The sequence below is a fragment of the Oryctolagus cuniculus genome, chromosome 3, assembly GCF_051225735.1.
Source record: "Oryctolagus cuniculus isolate XC-2025 breed Fujian yellow rabbit chromosome 3, ASM5122573v1, whole genome shotgun sequence".
In the NCBI taxonomy this organism is placed as follows: Eukaryota; Metazoa; Chordata; class Mammalia; order Lagomorpha; family Leporidae; genus Oryctolagus; species Oryctolagus cuniculus.
This window is the reverse complement of record NC_142869.1, coordinates 9,404,717-9,421,851: the sequence shown is the minus strand read 5'-3', so window position 1 is coordinate 9,421,851 and position 17,135 is coordinate 9,404,717. Positions and strand designations below refer to the sequence as shown.

Here is a 17,135-nt window from a genome sequence, read left to right as displayed (position 1 = left end):
GGAGCTGGAATCTGAACCTGCTAGAAACTCAAATCCAGTCTGTGCTTACTAAATAGTGTACTGAGAGTAGCCTCGGTCTGGTCACAGAGATACCGAAAATTCTATGGAGCTCAGCAACCCTACAGACTTAAAAAGATTAAAATGATAAAAAGAGGCACTTTTAAAAATCTGCACAGTTGTGGTAACTACTATACAAACGATAAAATTGTAACATATATGAGCAGAACTGACATTTTGAGATCTGATTATTGTTTATAGCCCTTCTTCATACTCTTGAGGAACAGTGGTTTTTACACATACTACTTGTTGAATTCTTCAATGGTGGAGGGTTAAGCTTGTGATTGTAAAGGAAGTTGAAAGTATGTCATTGCAGAAATAAAAGAAAAATAAGAAAGGAAGGGGGAGAGAAGGTGAAGGTGTGGGAAGAGGGCAGGATGGGAAGTATCATTATGCTCTTAAAACTGTATGTATGGGGCCAGCGCTGTGGCTCAATAGGCTAATCCTCCGCCTTGTGGCGCTGGCACCCTGGGTTCTAGTCCCAGTCGGGGCGCCGGAGTCTGTCCCGGTTGCCCCTCTTCCAGGCCAGCTCTCTGCTGTTGCCCGGGAGTGCAGTGGAGGATGGCCCAAGTCCTTGGGCCCTGCACCCGCATGGGAGATCAGAAGCACCTGGCTCCTGGTTTCGGATCAACGCGATGCGCCAGCTGCAGCATGCCGGCCGCGGCGGCCATTGGAGGGTGAACCAACAGCAAAAGGAAGACCTTTCTCTCTGTCTCTCTCTCTCTCACTGTCCACTCTGCCTGTCAAAAAAAAAAAATGTATGTATGAGGGATCTGGCATTGTGATGTAGTGGGTGAAGCTGCCACCTGCAGTGCTGGCATCCTATACGGGCACCAGTTCAAGTCCTGGCTGCTCCACTTCCAATCGAGCCCTCTGCTGTGGCCTGGGAAAGCAGTGGAAGATGGTCCAAGTCCTTGTGCCCCTATACCTTTGTGGGAGACCTGGAGGAAGCTCCTGGCTCCTGGCTCCTGGCTTCAGATTGGCCCAGCTCCGGCCTTTGTAGACTTTTGGGGAGTGAACCAGCACATGGAAGATCTCTCTCTCTCTCTCTCTTGCTCTCGCTCTCGCTCTCTGCTTCTTTGTAACTGCCTTTCAAATGAATAAATAAATCTTTTAAAAAACTGTATATGTGAAATACATTAAATTTGCTCCTCTTATATAAATCAAAATATTTTAAAAATAAAATGTGCTCATAAAAAAATCTGCACAGTAAAAAGAAAAATGTTTTCTGCTGTGTAAAAAGAAAAACAGGTATAGACAAGGTTATGCAGGTACTTATACGGATGTCTAAAGGGGGCCTGGATTACTTCCAGAGTAGATCACTTTGGCTTTCACATCTATACATACTAAAATATAGAAACTTTATTGGTAATTTTTATGATGAATTTATATTATTTTGTAATTTTATCAAAAACTTTAAAACTCCAATACTATTTGAGAGATGAAATATTTGCCAATGATGCAATGGAGTGCCAGAATGGATGAATGGATATTTGTCTTTCTGTCTCTCTGTCTACCCATGTATCTATCTCCCCACCTCCACCCCTTACCCTTTGGAGAGGAAGAAAAATTACATTCTATTCTGGATAAGAACATAAACACCAACATGCCCACCCCTCCCCACAGCCTCAGGAAGCACAGCATAAACCAGATAGAAGTGGATGGTATTCACTTAATGTGCTCTCTGCTTCACCACTTAGCTCGGATTGTGCAAGAAGCTGCCACACCCAGTGACTCATCATTTAGGCACTGAGATCATCCTTGCTGGGTTTTTCTCACTTCCTTGTCAATGCCTTAAGCAAGGCTCACGAAAGAAGAAAACAGAGACAGAACTTCCCATCTATATTCACACAAACAACTTACCTGAGCCAAGTAAGCCATTTGAGCAAGAATGGCCTTTGATTCCTTCCTGTCCCTGCTGTGCACCCATCCTCCCCACCCCCACCCCATATCCAAGCCATCAACAATGTTCTGGAAGATGTTTTTCTGAGATACTCTTCAGATCCCTGTCTTCTTTTGTCTTTCAGCCACAGTCCCCCCAGTGCCATAACCTTATGTGTGGTAGGGTACAGCCCCTCACAGCCTGTCCTAGTTCCCTCCCTGTGGCAAGGGACTTGAAGGATCCTCCCTGAATGTCCTCATCCTGAACAAATCTGGGATGCGTGGTAATAGGAAAGATCAAACGAATTTAAAAATTAGCATAAATCTGGTAACTCTTCATCATTTGGGTGTGTGTGGCTTCTTCTCCCAGAAGTCTCCATTTCTCTTTTCTCACTGACTCCCAAGGAACATGGATTCAATTGAAAAAATAAAATGCAGAAGAGTTTTTGCAGCTTCAAAAAGTTTGTAGCAAAACAAAGAATCATTTATCTACAAGTACCCGTGGGACTGGTTAATGGGAACCAGGAGACGAAAACGTTTTCCATTGTAATGGGAAATACAGGCACTACCAAAGTCCAGAAATGGCCAAAGTCTAAAGGATTTTCCATTAGACTTAAAATAAGAGTAAACAGATGATTTTCAGAAAGTTTCTAGTAATATCCTTGCCAATCTGGCCTGTGGAATATAATATAACTAACATATTAGCACCAAAAAAATCACATATTTCTTCAAATAAGGCACAAAAGCTAATTCTAGGTTAAATATTTAAGTACCTTGCCCTTAAAATCCTCAATTAAAAGTTTGATGAAAACAGTCAAGGTAAGCAATTTTTGATCTCTTGGGTATGGGGGGTGATAATCATTTTGTTCCTTGTTATTGCTTTTTCTCAAGGGATAGGCATTGGGTCAGTTGTTCCCCCATTGACAGCTTTCTGGCAGCAAGACTGGGCAAAAGCTAATCTTCCCAGAGAGGCAACAGCTATGAAGCAAGGTGGTCATAAAGTCTCCAGTGAGCACTTTGATGACTCACATCCCAGTACTCTAAGCCTCGCTAATTCCTATATGAAAAATGTGTCATGTTGCTTTCCTTGGCATTAGGGATGGACAGCTCTGATCAGAAACTTGAATCTCAGAGGATGGAAGAGGCATGGGCAATACTGAGGTGCCAACGCTGCCTCAATTCAAATGCTCCTCGTGAGGCACTCCCTTTCCTGCACCCTTCTCACCATTCCTGGTGGGGGGGGGGTGTCGCAGGCACTCCCCCCACATTAAATCTTGGACATCCTGTCTACTTCTACGAGAGTCTTTCCTTCACCTTCTCCCCCAACCTGGACTTGAACTCATTCATCAAGTCCCAAAGCAAAGGCCCTTCCTGGGGAAAACCAACTCTTGAGGTTCTTCTGCCAGGGTGCATTGAGAGTATGCTAGGATCCCCATTGTGAGAAGTTACCATGCCAATCATAACTGAGATCTTCTCCTGTCTGACTCCCCTACAAATCTCGGAGGCCTTGCAGAGCAAACGCCATAACCTAATGTGTGGAAGAAATTGTGAATTCAACACCAGTATCCCATCCTCTGCAGAGGAGTGGCCACCAGTGTACTTTGGCTGCCACACAGGTGAGAGTGCTGGAGGAGGATGAAGCTATTCCAAATTCCAGATCTGCCTCCACAACACCCTACTTTGCCAGGGGAAACCAGGTCCATATTACAAACCAAGACAGCGGAATGACACATTCATCACCCATTGGCAAAAGGCATAGCACGCATGATTACGAAACTATGTTTAGTCTCAAGCAAAAATAAACTGTAATTCAGTCAAACCTAATAAAAATTCATACTTTTCATATTAAGGGATGGAGGAGAAATGTTTTTGAAAATATTTCTATTCCAATAGGGCTCTTCACAGAGTTAATTTTAGAATTAAAATGAGTTAGAATTCAAAGAGCAGTGTTCCAATTATAAATCTTTGCTGTCACCTCAAATTTAGTCCTAATTAATATTTGAAAACTGAAAGTCATCATTGTATCTCCAGGAAAAGCAAGGCAGGTAAATAAAATTAACCAGAAGTGTTCTTTCTGCTTAAAATTTGCCTTAAGACATCATCTTATTCAAACGTACTAATCCTCAAAAACTATTCCAGGACTAAACTGTTCCAGAAATTCCAAGTGACATCTCAATTTTAGCCTCATGGGTACACTAGTCTGTCTTCTCTTCTGGTTAAATAATAGCCTAGAGAAGGAAAGATGCTTGACTTAACGCATTTCAGCATCTATCATTGTACTTGAGAAGGGCTGGGTACACAAAATGCCCAGAAATTCTTGTTCATTGATTAGTAGAATCTAGCAGAGAAAATAATGCTGTTCAACAAAGGAAGAGTCGAGTCATCCTTTCAATTACAAATTTATGTGACCATTAAAAATAAACAAACAGGGCGACGGCGCTAGGGTGTGGAGGGTAAAGCTGCTGCCTCCAGTGCCAGCATGCCATATGGGGTGATGGTTTATGTCCCAACTGCTCCTCTTCCAATCCAGCTCTCTGTATGACCTGGAAAAACAGTGGAAGATAGCCCAAGTCCTTGAGCCTCCGAAACCACATGGGAGACCCAGAAGAAGCTCTTGGTTTTGGATCGGCCCAGCTCCAGCCATTGTGGCTATTTAGGGAGTGAACCAGTGGATGGAAGAATTCTCGCTCTCTCTCTGCCTCTCAGATAAATAGATAACTCTTTTTAAAAATAATAAACAGGTACAATGTCATCAAACTTGTAACCCAGTTATCTCATTTCTGAGACTATCACTCAAAAAATAATCTACTCACTATGAAATGGGCATGAATAAAGGGGCTAATTCAAGAATTATTTGCAACAAGATGGAGGAATTTGGAAAACATCATGCTGAGTGAATTAAGTCAGTCCCAAAGGGACAAATATCATATCTTCTCCCTGATTGGTGACAACTAACCGAGCACCAAAGGGGAAACCTGTTGAAGTGAAATGAACACTATGAGAAACGATGACTTGATCAGCCCTTGCCCTGACTGTTGATGAACAACTTAATACGTTATCCCTCTTAGTATTTTTTTGTTTGTTCCACTTAATACTTTTGGTTGAGTACTGTAATCAATACACAGTTATTCTTAAGTGTTGAAACTTAACTGAAAAGTGATCCCTGTTTAATATAAGAGTGGGAATAAGAGAGGGAAGAGATGTGCAATTTGGGACATGCTCAAGCTGACTTGCCCCAAACGGTAGAGTTAAAAACATACCAGGGGATTCCAATTCAATCCCATCAAGGTGGCATGTACCAATGCCATCTCACTAGTCCCAGTGATCAATTTCTGTTCACAATTGATCATAATGATAGGACTAAGAGCCAAAGGGATCACATAAACAAGAATAGTGTCTGCAAATATTAACTGATAGAATCAAAAAGGGAGAGAACGATCCAACATGGGAAGCGAGATACTCATAGAATAGCAGATGTCCTACACAGCACTCTGGCCTCAGAATCAGCCCTTAAGGCAGTTGGATCTGGCTGAAAAGTCCATGAGAGTATTTCAGGCATGGAAAACCAAGACACTCTGGCAAAAAAAAAAAAATTAATAAAGATCTCCACGAGTGAGATCCCAGTGGAAAGAACAGGTCATCAAAGAAGGAGGTACCTTTCTCTGAATGGAGGAGAGAACTTCCACTTTGACTACAACCTTATCTAAATAGGAACAGAGTCGGTGAACTCAGAAGGCTTCCACAGCCTTGGCAACTCATGACAAGAGCCTAGGGTGATTACTGATGCCATAAACAAGAGTGTCAATTTGCTAAGTCAACAACAGGAGTCACTGTGCACTTACTCCTCATGTAGGATCTCTGTCCTTAATGTGCTGTACATTGTGATTTAATGCTATAACTAGTACTCAAACATTATTTTTCACTTTATGTTTCTATGTGGGTGCAAACTGTTGAAATCTTTACTTAATATATGCTAAACTGATCTTCTGTATATAAAGAGAATCAAAAATGAATCTTGATGTGAATGGAAGCGGAGAAGGAGAGGGAAAGGGGAGGGTTGTGGGTAGGAGAGAAGTTATGGAGGGAAAAGCCATTGTAATCCATAAGCTGTACTTTGGAAATTTATATTCATTAAATAAAAGTTAAAAAAAAAGAAAAGTGCCATATTAGAAGCACCAATGAGGAAATGGATATATATTATTTCCTAGTGGGAAATCCAGAGTCATTGAAAATAAAACCAGTTAAGACTTTCTAACAATATGCAAGAAATCTTCATTAAGTTTATAAAAAATATATATTATAAAAATCTACCCATGGATTTAAAATATTTTAGCATGAAAATAAACTTATCTTTCAATTCCAGTTTTTCAAAAATTTCTGAAGTACCCTTGTTTAAGTCAAATATAATATGTTAAAGTGTGAGAAAATACAAAATAGTGCATATATTATATATTTGATATTTTATAACTTTAAAAACACAAATATTACAAATTAATGAAAACAATACAAATTATTGTTACCATTGTGTTATATTGTAAAACTGTTAACAATTTGTACTTTTTCTTCTAAATTTTTCTTACTCTGGTTATGCTATTTTCTTGTTTTTTTAAATATTTATTTATTTATTTGAAAGTCAGAGTTACACAGAGAGAGAAGGAGAGGCAGAGAGAGAGAGAGAGGTCTTCCACTGCTGGTTCAATCCTCAATTGGCTGCAATGGACAGAACTGTGCCAATTCGAAGCCAGGAGCCAGGGGCTTCCTCCGGATTTCCCCCTTGGGTTCAGAGGCCCAAAGACTTGGGCCATCCTCTACCGCTTTCCCAGGCCACAGCAGAGAGCTGGATCGGAAGTGGAGTAGCCGGGACTCGAAGCAGCGCCCATATGGGATGCCGGCACTGCAGGCAGAGGCTTTACCCGCTATGCCACAGTGCTGGCCCCATGTTATTTTCATAATTAAAAATGGAAGCATTTTTTAACTTTGGTTGCGAAAATTTCAAATGGTATACTGTTGACTACTTCATTTGTCCCACTAGAAGTGAACAATACACAAGGTGCTATACTATTTCTCTATGACAATATGAAGCTATGAATACTGACCCCATCACGACATAGCTTTGAACCCACTGTGAGGAGGGTTCACACAGCACGTTGGCCTGTATGAAGGGATGGCTCTGAGTCCCTTCATGCATTTTGGTTTTTAACAGTTGCATAAGGCTGGCGCCGTGGCTCACTAGGCTAATCCTCCACCTTGCGGTGCCAGCACACTGGGTTCTAGTCCCGGTCAGGGCACCGGATTCTGTCCCGGTTGCCCCTCTTCCAGGCCAGCTCTCTGCTAAGGCCTGGGAGTGCAGTGGAGGATGGCCCAAGTGCTTGGGCCCTGCACCCCATGGGAGACCAGGAAAAGCACCTGGCTCCTGACTTCGGATTAGCGCGATGCGCCAGCCACAGCACACCGGCCGCGGCGGCCATTGGAGGGTGAACCAACAGCAAAAGGAAGACCTTCCTCTCTGTCTCTCTCTCTCTCTCACTGTCCACTCTGCCTGTCAAAAAATAAAATAAAATAAAATAAAATAAAATAAAATAAAATAAACAGGTGCATGATCTGCTATAGAAACTTACATATTGCGAAAATATTCCAGCTGGTTTCCTCCATTTAATTGTTAAGCAGTTTTAATCCTAATAAACACAGCTATTGAATATTGCTTTGTGCAAACCACCCTACTCACAGCTGCAGAGAAGATTACAATTTACTGTGGGGAACAGGAAAGTCAGAAGCCAGAAATCACTGGATATAAGCCTCAACACTACTGACAACCCAACGAGGGAGAAGTCTGGGGATTGATACGTCCCACAGTGGCTGCTGCTACAGTTACAGCAATGGATGAGGGGAAGAAGTGAAGGGGGAGAAACAGGCTGAGCTCAAAGCTCTGAGGCCCATCAGCATTTATGGTGTCCAGGGGCCAAGGACCCTCTCAGAGCAGGAGAGGAGACTCAGGGAGTCTGGCGTGCAGCTGCACATGAGGAAACAGGTCACTTTCCAGGGAGACCTAGGGCTCAACAGGCAAAATGGCTGGCTGGAAGCAGAAGGGCGCTCACAGCTGTCACCGGGAAGTCTTCAATGAGTTCAGTGTGGATTTTTCTGAAAGCCATGTTAGTGGAATGGTGTGGGCAAGAGCCAAAGTGAAGAGCATTATGGAAAGACTAAAGATTTAGGACATAGAGGTGCTGTCAGTACCAGCTCTCAGAAACTTGGTTGAAAAAGAGAAAAGGGAAAAAGGGACTTTACGTAAGTAGACCAGGGACACAAAGGCAAAGAGGTTTTTATCATTATTATTCATACGGGATTAATTTAGAAGCCTAAGAGCATTTCTGGGGAGTTAGCAATCCAATTTTTCTAGCACTATTTCTTTGAAAAGAATTTTTCTCTCATTCATAGCTACTCCTCTTTAGGAATCACACATTCTTATTATAGACAATGGTTTCTGGACTGTTAGTTTTGGTTTTCTGTTCATTCTTGCACCAGCAACATGCAAATGTAATAATAACTGCAGTATTGGAGTGGGTTTTAAAATATGCCAGAAGTGCTCTCTATGGCTTTTCTCTTTCAAAATGTTCTTAGCTATCTTTGCCTGACTTCCCACTATACTCATTCTTTTCAGGAAGCTATATTAATTTATTAAGTTTTTTAAAACATAAAAAAGTTTTTAAAAAATCACCTCTTTAAAGTACGTATGTAAAGTACCATGTTAAAGCCCAACCTCCAACATATTACTTATCCAATTCCTACCTACAAGTACGTACATACTAGTCAGCAACTGATGCTTCCCTTCTTCTTAAAGTCTCGCCTAGATCTCAGAGCACAGCTGCAGGTACCTATGAGTGTTCCCATTTCACAAGTGAAGCAACTACAGCTCGGCGAGTACTCGACTGTCCAACCCAATTTGTTGGTCTGGGAGACAGAGGACTCAAGCCAGCCATCCTGACACCAATGCTTTTGGAATCTGGCCATTTCGGTAGATGAGATAAAGTCAGTATCTTCCCTCTGGGAGCCTCTTTTCCAGATTCTGTCTGGCAAGTGCCCACTTGTATTTCAAAGCCATTGCCCACAGCAGCCTCGCTGACCCTTCCATGCTGCCTCCACCATCTGACAGTCTCCTGACTTCATACAGAAATATCATGTATAAATAGATATTGGCAGAACTGCTTCCAAAGAGATAAATGTCCATCTCTCAAAGACAGAAAAGAGCAGAATCTTAGGTCTGGACTAGAGAGCAGAATCTAGTCTCTTTCTCTCTCTTAATTCCTTTTACCCATCCTCCGCACTCCCCATGCTTAGTTTAGAAGTTCTGTCATTTACTACTACATTTCTATGGTTTGTCTTCCTGTTTTCAGCGATCCTTATTTACACCTATACCTAAATGTCTCCATAATCACAACAAAATTAAACACTACACCTGCCCATTCGGATGAGACCTTTAACACACTTGCATGCTTCCTAATCCTTCCTACCCCTGCCAACTCATGGGTTCAGTTAAAATAATTGAAATGTGAGACTGATCATATAAAAATCTCCTGAAAAGCATGTGTGGTGGGCACATACTTAGGCAACCCCCCAGGAGTCACGTCATTACTAATTCCCTCTCCTCGCCCATGAGCTGTGAGGTTAAGAGTATTTGAGGATGCAGTTAAGGTCCCTGACAGACTGGGTTTGAGTTCATCCTAGGTGAGTCTGGCCTAAGTAGCTAAGACATATAAGAGGGTGCAGGCCTCCATGAATTGGAAACAGGAAGCAGTAGAGTTCTCCCATTGTTGCTGTGCAGTCCTTTCAAGAACCAAGTTGTCATGCATTCTACAGCCATAAGGATATGAATTCTCCTGAATCCTGACGGAGCTAAGAAGTGGATCTTTATCTATCCAAAGCTTCAGATATGAGGTCAGCCAGCTCAACACCTTGATGTCAACCTTGTGAGACCTTCAGTAGGGAATCCACCAAGTCATGCATGCACGGACTCAAAAAATCTGTTAAATAATAAAAGGTGTGGTTTTAGGCCACTGACGTGGAGTAATTTGCTTTGCAGCTCTAGATAAATAATATAGCAGATATAACTTTTTTTAAGATTTATTTATCTATTTGAAATGCAGAATTAAAGAGAGGAGGAGGGAAATAGAGAGATGGAGGGAAGGAGGGAGGGAGGGAGGGAGAGAGAGAGCTCTTCCATCTGCTGATTCACTCCCCAAATGGCCACCACACCGGAGCTGAGCCAATCCAAAGCCAGGAGCCAGGAGCCTCTTCCTGGTCTCCCAGGCAGGTGCAGAGGCCCAAGGACCTGGGCCATCTCCACTGCTTTCCCAAGCCATAGCAGAGAGCTGGATTGGAAGAGGAGCAGCTAGGACTTGATCTGGCACCCATATGGGATGCCAGCACTGCAGGCAGCAGCTTTACCCACTACACCACAGTGCCAGCCCCTGATATACCTATTTTATAAAGCAACTTCCCTTTCCACTTGCTGCTCACAAGCTCACTAATGTGATTTATTCTTACATTTAAAGAAGTCTGCCCACTGTTCCTCTTGTTGTTTATCTTCTCTCCAGATATCTTTGTCCTGATCTGGTTACTGTCAGATAAGGATACATTTAAAGATAATTTTCTCGGGAGGCGCCGTGACTCACTAGGCTAATCCTCTGCCTGCGGCGCCGGCACGCTGGGTTCTAGTCCCAGTTGGGGCGCAGGATTCTGTCCCAGTTGCTCCTCTTCCAGGCCAGCTCTCTGCTGTGGCCCAGGAGTGCAGTGGAGGATGGCCCAAGTGCTTGGGCCCTGCACCCCATGGGAGACCAGGAAGAAGTGCTTGGCTCCTGGCTTTGGATCGGCGCAGCATGCTGGCCATAGCGGCCATTTGGGGGGGTGAACCAACAGAAAAAGGAAGACCTTTCTCTCTGTCTCTCTCTCTCACTGTCTAACTCTGCCTGTCAAAAAAGGAAAAAAGATAATTTTCTTGGAGATCACATTATGGTGCAGTGAGTTACTACTGCCTGTGAAACCAGCATCCAACATGAGTGCCGGTTCCTGTCCCAGTTGCTCCACTTCTGATCCAGCTCCATGCTAAAGCACCTAGGAAAGCAGCAGAAGATGGCCCAAGTACTAGGGCCCCTGCTTTCAGCATGGGAGACCTGGATGTAGTTCCAGGATCCTGGCTGGCTTCAGCCTAGACCAGCCGCTGTCATTACTGCCACTTGGGGAGTGAATCAGCAGATAAAAGATATCTTTCTCTCTGTTGCCATCTCCCTCCCTCCCTCCCTCCCTCCCTCTCTCTTTCTGTGTGTGTGTGTGTGTGTGTGTAACTCAGCCCTTCTCAGTAGTGAGCATTTTTCATGCATCTCTCAGCCATCTGAATTCCCTCTTTTGAAAAAAACCTGTTCAAGTCCTTAGTTCATTTCTTAACTAGATTGTTTTCTTGTTTTTGAGTTTCTTAAGCTCTTTATAAATCCTGGATACTAATCCTTTATCAGATGCATAGTTTGCAAACATTTTCTCCTATTTGCCAGTGGCCTCTTCACTTTGCTGAGTGGTTCCTTAACAGTGAAGCAGCTTCTTAGCTTGATGGAATCCCATTTGCCTATTTTTGCTTTGGTTGCCTTGCTCCTGGGGTTTGTTCCAAGAAGTCTTTGCCTATGCCAACGTCTTTCAGAGTTTCCCCAATATTCACCTCTAGTAATTTGGTAGTATCAGGTCGTAGATTTAGATCATTGATCAATTTTGAGTTCATTTTTGTATTAGGTGCCTTGTTCCATATTCTGCACATGGATCTCCAATTTCCCAGCACCATTTGTTGAAGTGACCGTCCTTGCTCCAGGGATTGATTTTAGCTACTTTGTCATGGATAAGTTGATGGTAGATGTGTGGCTTGATTTCTTGGATTTATATTCTGTTCAATTGGTCTACTTGTCTATTTTTGTGCCACTACCAAGCTGTTTTGATTATAGTTGCCTGTAGTATGCCTTGAAATCTGGTTTTGTGATGCTTCAGGCTTTGTTTTGGTTGTTTGAGATTGAGAGTCTCTTGGGTTTCCATATGATTTTTAGTATGATTTTCTTCTAAATCAGAGAATATCATTGGTATTTTGACTGGGATTACATTGAATCTGTAAATTGTTTCTGGTAGTATGGATACTTTGATGATATTATTTCTTCCAATCCACAAACATGGAAGCTATTTCCATTTTTTTGTGTTTCTTCTCTTTCTTTCTTCAATGTTTTATAATCTTTATCATAGAGATCTTTGACTTCTTTGGTTAAATGTATTCCAAGGCATTTGATTTTGTTGTAGATATTGTGATTGGGACAGATCTTACAAGTTATTTTCAACTATGGCATTGTCTGTGTATACAAATGTTATCAATTTTTGTGTGTTAATGTTATAACCTGCCACTATAAGCAAACTCCCTTATGAGTTTCAATACTCTTCTAGTGGAGTCCTTTGGTTTGGCCAGACATAGAATCACATCATCTGCAAACAGGGATAATTTGCCTTCCTAGTTTCCAATTTGTTTCCCTTTGATTTTTTTTCTCTTTCTCTTCCCCTTGCCCTTTGCTATTGTTTTTGTTTGTTTGTTTGTTTGTTTTTGCCTAATGGCTCTAGTTAAAGCTTCCAAGACCATATTTAATAGCAATGTTGAAAGTGGGCATTCTTGTCTGCTCCTGGATCTTAGTGGAAATGTTTCCAGCTTTCTTGCATTCAATATGATGCTGGCTGCAGGTTTTCATATATTACCTTGATTGTGTTTAGGAACGTTGCTTCTATACCCAATTTGCTTGAGGTTTTTATCATGAAAGGATGCTGTATTTTATCAAATGCTTTCTCTACAACTATTGAGACAATCATATAGTTTTTATTCTTCAATTTGTTAATGTGATGCATTGCATTTAATGATTTGTGTATATTGAACAATCCCTACATACCAGGGATAAATCCCACTTGGTCCAGATGAATGATCTTTCTGAAGTGTTGTTGTATTTGATTAGCTAATATTTTGTAGAGGAGTTTTGCATCTATGTTCATTAGTAATACTGGTCTATTCTTCTCTTTCTTTGTTTTATCTTTTCTGATTTAGGAATTAAGGTGATTCTGGCCTCATAGAAGGAGTTTGAAATGATTCCCTCCCTTTCAATAGTTTTGAATAGCTTGAGAAGAATTGGAGTTGGAATTAGTTCTTCTTTAAAAGTCAGGTAGAATTCAGAAGCCATCCAGCCCTGGGCTTTTCTTTGTTAGGGGGGGACCTTTATTACTGATTCAATATCCATATTAGTTATTGGTCTGTTTAGGTTTTCTATATCTTCATGACTCAATTTTGGTAGATTGTATGTGTACAATAATCTATTTATTCAAGATTTTTTCAATTTGCTGGTATATAGATGTTTGTAGTAATTCCTGATGATTCTTTTTTATTGCTGTGGTATCTACTGTTATATCTCCTTTTTCATCAATTTTATGGATTTGGGTCCTCTCCCTCTTTGTATTGGTTATTTGGGCCAATGGTGTACCACTTTTTAAAATATTTATTTATTTATTTGAAAGACAGAACTACAGAGAGGCAGAGGCAGAGGCAGAGAGAACAATCCATGCTTTATGTCACCTTCATTCATTTCCAAAACACTTTTTTAATTTCCCTTTTGATTTCTTCTATGACCTACTATAAATTCAGGAGTGTGTTGTTCAGTCTCCATATGTGTTTGCATATTTTCTAGAGATTCTTGAAGTATTAATTCCCAGCTTCATTCCATTATAGTTAGAAAATATACATAGTAAGACTTCATTTTTTTTTATTTTCTGTGACTTGCTTTATGGTGTAGCATATGGTCTATCCTAGGGAAAATTCAATGCACTAATGAAAATATGTGTATTCTTCGACTGTTAGCTGAAATGTACTGTACATATCAATTAGGTCCATTTTGTTCTTATTAGTGCTGTTGTTTCTTTGTCAATTTTCTGTCTAACTGATCTGTCCATTGATGAAAGTGGGGTGTTGAAGTCGCCCAGTACTATTGCATTGGACTCTATGTCTCCATTTAGATCCATTAACATTTGTTAATTTGCCCTGGCATTGGGTGTATATACATTTATTATAGTCACATCTCCCAGGTGAATTGATCCCTTAATCATTACATGATACTATTTTGCCTTTCAACAATTTTTATGTTAAACTCTATTTTGTCTGATATTAGTATGGCTAAACCTGCTCATTTTTGCTTTCCATTAGCATGGAATATCCTTTTCCATCCTTTCACTTTCAGTCTATGTGTATCTTTGTTGGTAAAGTGTGTTTCTTATAGGCAGCCAGTATATTTTAATTGTAATATTTAGGCCATTTACATTCAGCCAGTATATTTTAATTGTAGGATTTAGGCCATTTACATTCAAGGTTACTATTGATAAGTAATGGCTTATCTCAGCCATTTTCCCATAAATATCCCAATTGATGCTTTGGATTTCCTTTGCACTTTACTAAGATTTTCTGCCCTCATGTCCTTTCATATTGATGACCATGTTTCTGTGTTCCTGTGTGCAGCATATTTCTAAGCATCATTTGTATGGCTAGATGAGTGGAGACAAATTTTTCAATTTTTGTTTGTTTTTTATGGAAGGTCTTTATTTCACCTTCATTGATAAATGAGAGTTTTATAGGGTACATAATTCTGTGTTGACAGATTTTTTTTTCTTTTAAAACTTGAACTAAGTCTCTACTTTTTCTCTTAGCCTGTAAGGTTTCTGATGAGAAATCAGCTGTCAATCTATTTGGAAATCCTCTGAAGGCATATCTTAGAATCTTTTCTGTATGTTTTACTGTTGAAAGTTTGACCACAATGTGTCATAGCGAAGATCTTTTCTGGTAATGTCTATTAGGAATTCTATGTGCTTTCAGTACTTGGATGTCCCTTTCTGGGAATTATGAGTGTTTTCTCTTATCATTTCAGTGAATAGGCCTTCTAATCAATTCTCTCTTTCCACACCTTCAGTAACTCCTAAGACAGAAATATTGGGTCATTTGATATTATTCCGTAAATCTTGAACACTGTTTCTAATTTTTCTGTTTTCTCCTCCTCCTCCTCTCCTTCCCCTCCTCCTCCTCTGCCTTCTTCTTCTTTTGGAGGGTGGGGGTGGGTTGGTCTCACTGAGACGTTTACAAAGATTTGTCTTCTAGTTTAGATATTCTTTCTTCTGTCTCACCGAGTCTGCTGTTAAGGCTTTCCACTGTATTTTTTGACACACTTAATTCTTCATTCCTAATATTTCAGTTTGATTTCTCTTCAAAATCTCAATTTCATGGGAAAATAATCCATCTATATCTTGTATGGATTTCTTTAACACACGTATTTGCTTCTCATTGCTTCTGAGTAATCCTATGATCATTATTTCAAATTCCTTTTCAGGCATTTCATCAGTCTTCATCTTCACATTCTAATATTGAAGTGTTGTGTTTCTTTAGGGGAGTCATATTGTCTTTTTTGTTCTTTTTCTTATATTTCTTTTTTTTTTTTTTTATTTTTTTTATTTATTTTTTTTTTTTTGACAGGCAGAGTGGACAGTGAGAGAGAGAGACAGAGAGAAAGGTCTTCCTTTGCCGTTGGTTCACCCTCCAGTAGCCGCCGCGGTTGGCGCGCTGCGGCCTGCGCACCGCGCTGATCCGATGGCAGGAGCCAGGAGCCAGGTGCTTTTCCTGGTCTCCCATGGGGTGCAGGGCCCAAGCACCTGGGCCATCCTCCACTGCACTCCCGGGCCACAGCAGAGAGCTGGCCTGGAAGAGGGGCAACCGGGACAGAATCCGGTGCCCTGACCGGGACTAGAACCCGGTGTGCAGGCGCCGCTAGGCGGAGGATTAGCCTAATGAGCCGCGGCGCCGGCCCTTTTTCTTATATTTCTAAATTTATTTTTAGGCATTTGTGGAATATTTGCTGGTTTTCTCCTGTGATGAATTTTTTCTTTGAACTATGCCACTGTGGCTTAGTGGAGTGTCTGCTCTTTCAATGAAAACCCAGAGGCATGTGCTGGGTGTGGCCAGGGAGCTCTTTTCAGTGCTCAACGATGGGGAGAGAATCCAGGGTGACACCCAAGTTGGGCATGAGAGATCCCTGTTGTCATCAGGGGAGGGGGTATGATAACAGCTGTTGTTGTAATCACACCCTAACCTCTCTTCCAAGGTGGTCAGGTTAGCCCACAGTGGCTACAGCCTTCACACATACTGGCACAGGAGCTGCACAAAGGATCTGTGAAGTCCTCAGTGTGAGCATGGCTCCCTCTGCAATGACCCAGTCAAGGAACTCTCAGCTTCTGACTCCAGGCACAGTGATTTCATTAGACCCAGCTACACCCTATGCCCTGTTGTGCAGTCAGAATTTCCAAAGTCGCAGTGCACAAGGCTCCCACAGTCACAGGGTGCAGAGGATCTGTTCAGCCCCACAAGCCTTCCCTGTCCACGAAGAAAGCAGAGAAAATCCAGAGCCAGCTGCCTGTGGGTGCTCCACCCTGGCAGTCTGAGCTCCAGAGCCTGTGATATGCTGAGAGGATGGGGGCATTTACAGTCCCGTGTGCATGCTCAGCTCTCTTTCAACCTTCCCAGCCAGACTCAGAGTTAGTGAAGAATGCAGATTTCACCCTCTGGTAAAAACCCTGGTCATGCAGGTGTAGGAGAGCCACCACAGCCTCTACTGGTATCAGATGGTGGCTTCTCCCCTGCGCCCCAGTTACCAAGTACCCTTGTTGTTGGGGGATTGGGAGAAAGAAAGGTCCTTTGTTTTTACTGGATTAGGCAGGCACCCTGCTCCCAGCAGGGTTCCAGGCCAGACTCAAGGTCAGCGTGGTGTGCAACATGCTTCCTCAGTGGCATGGGCTACTGTAGTCTGCTCCCACCTCACTCTCCAAAGCTGGCTTCTCCTCCAGTTCCCAGCGGTAGGAGTCGTGTGCAGTGTCCCTGCTTGTTCTGCATCCACACCTTCCACACTGCTCCATGCTCTTCCTTCTGTATAATTTCCACTGCGAACTTCTCCGCAGCTCTCACCAGGGAATGCACTTCCTCTGTTTTCCTTCTGAATTTTCCAGTGGTCGAAGGCAGCACATCTTTTCCCTATTCTGCCATCTTGGAATTGGTGATTTTCACATCAACGTCTCACACACCGCTCCATTTGTGCTCACCTTCCTTGGAGAGA

General features: G+C 41.9%; 1 protein-coding gene across 1 annotated transcript in view; it reads right to left on the bottom strand.

Annotated features, from left to right (window-relative positions):
• The window catches only part of DNER (delta/notch like EGF repeat containing), a 423,033-nt gene that overhangs the window by 49,060 nt on the left and 356,838 nt on the right, over window positions 1–17,135 (bottom strand). The window lies entirely within an intron of this gene.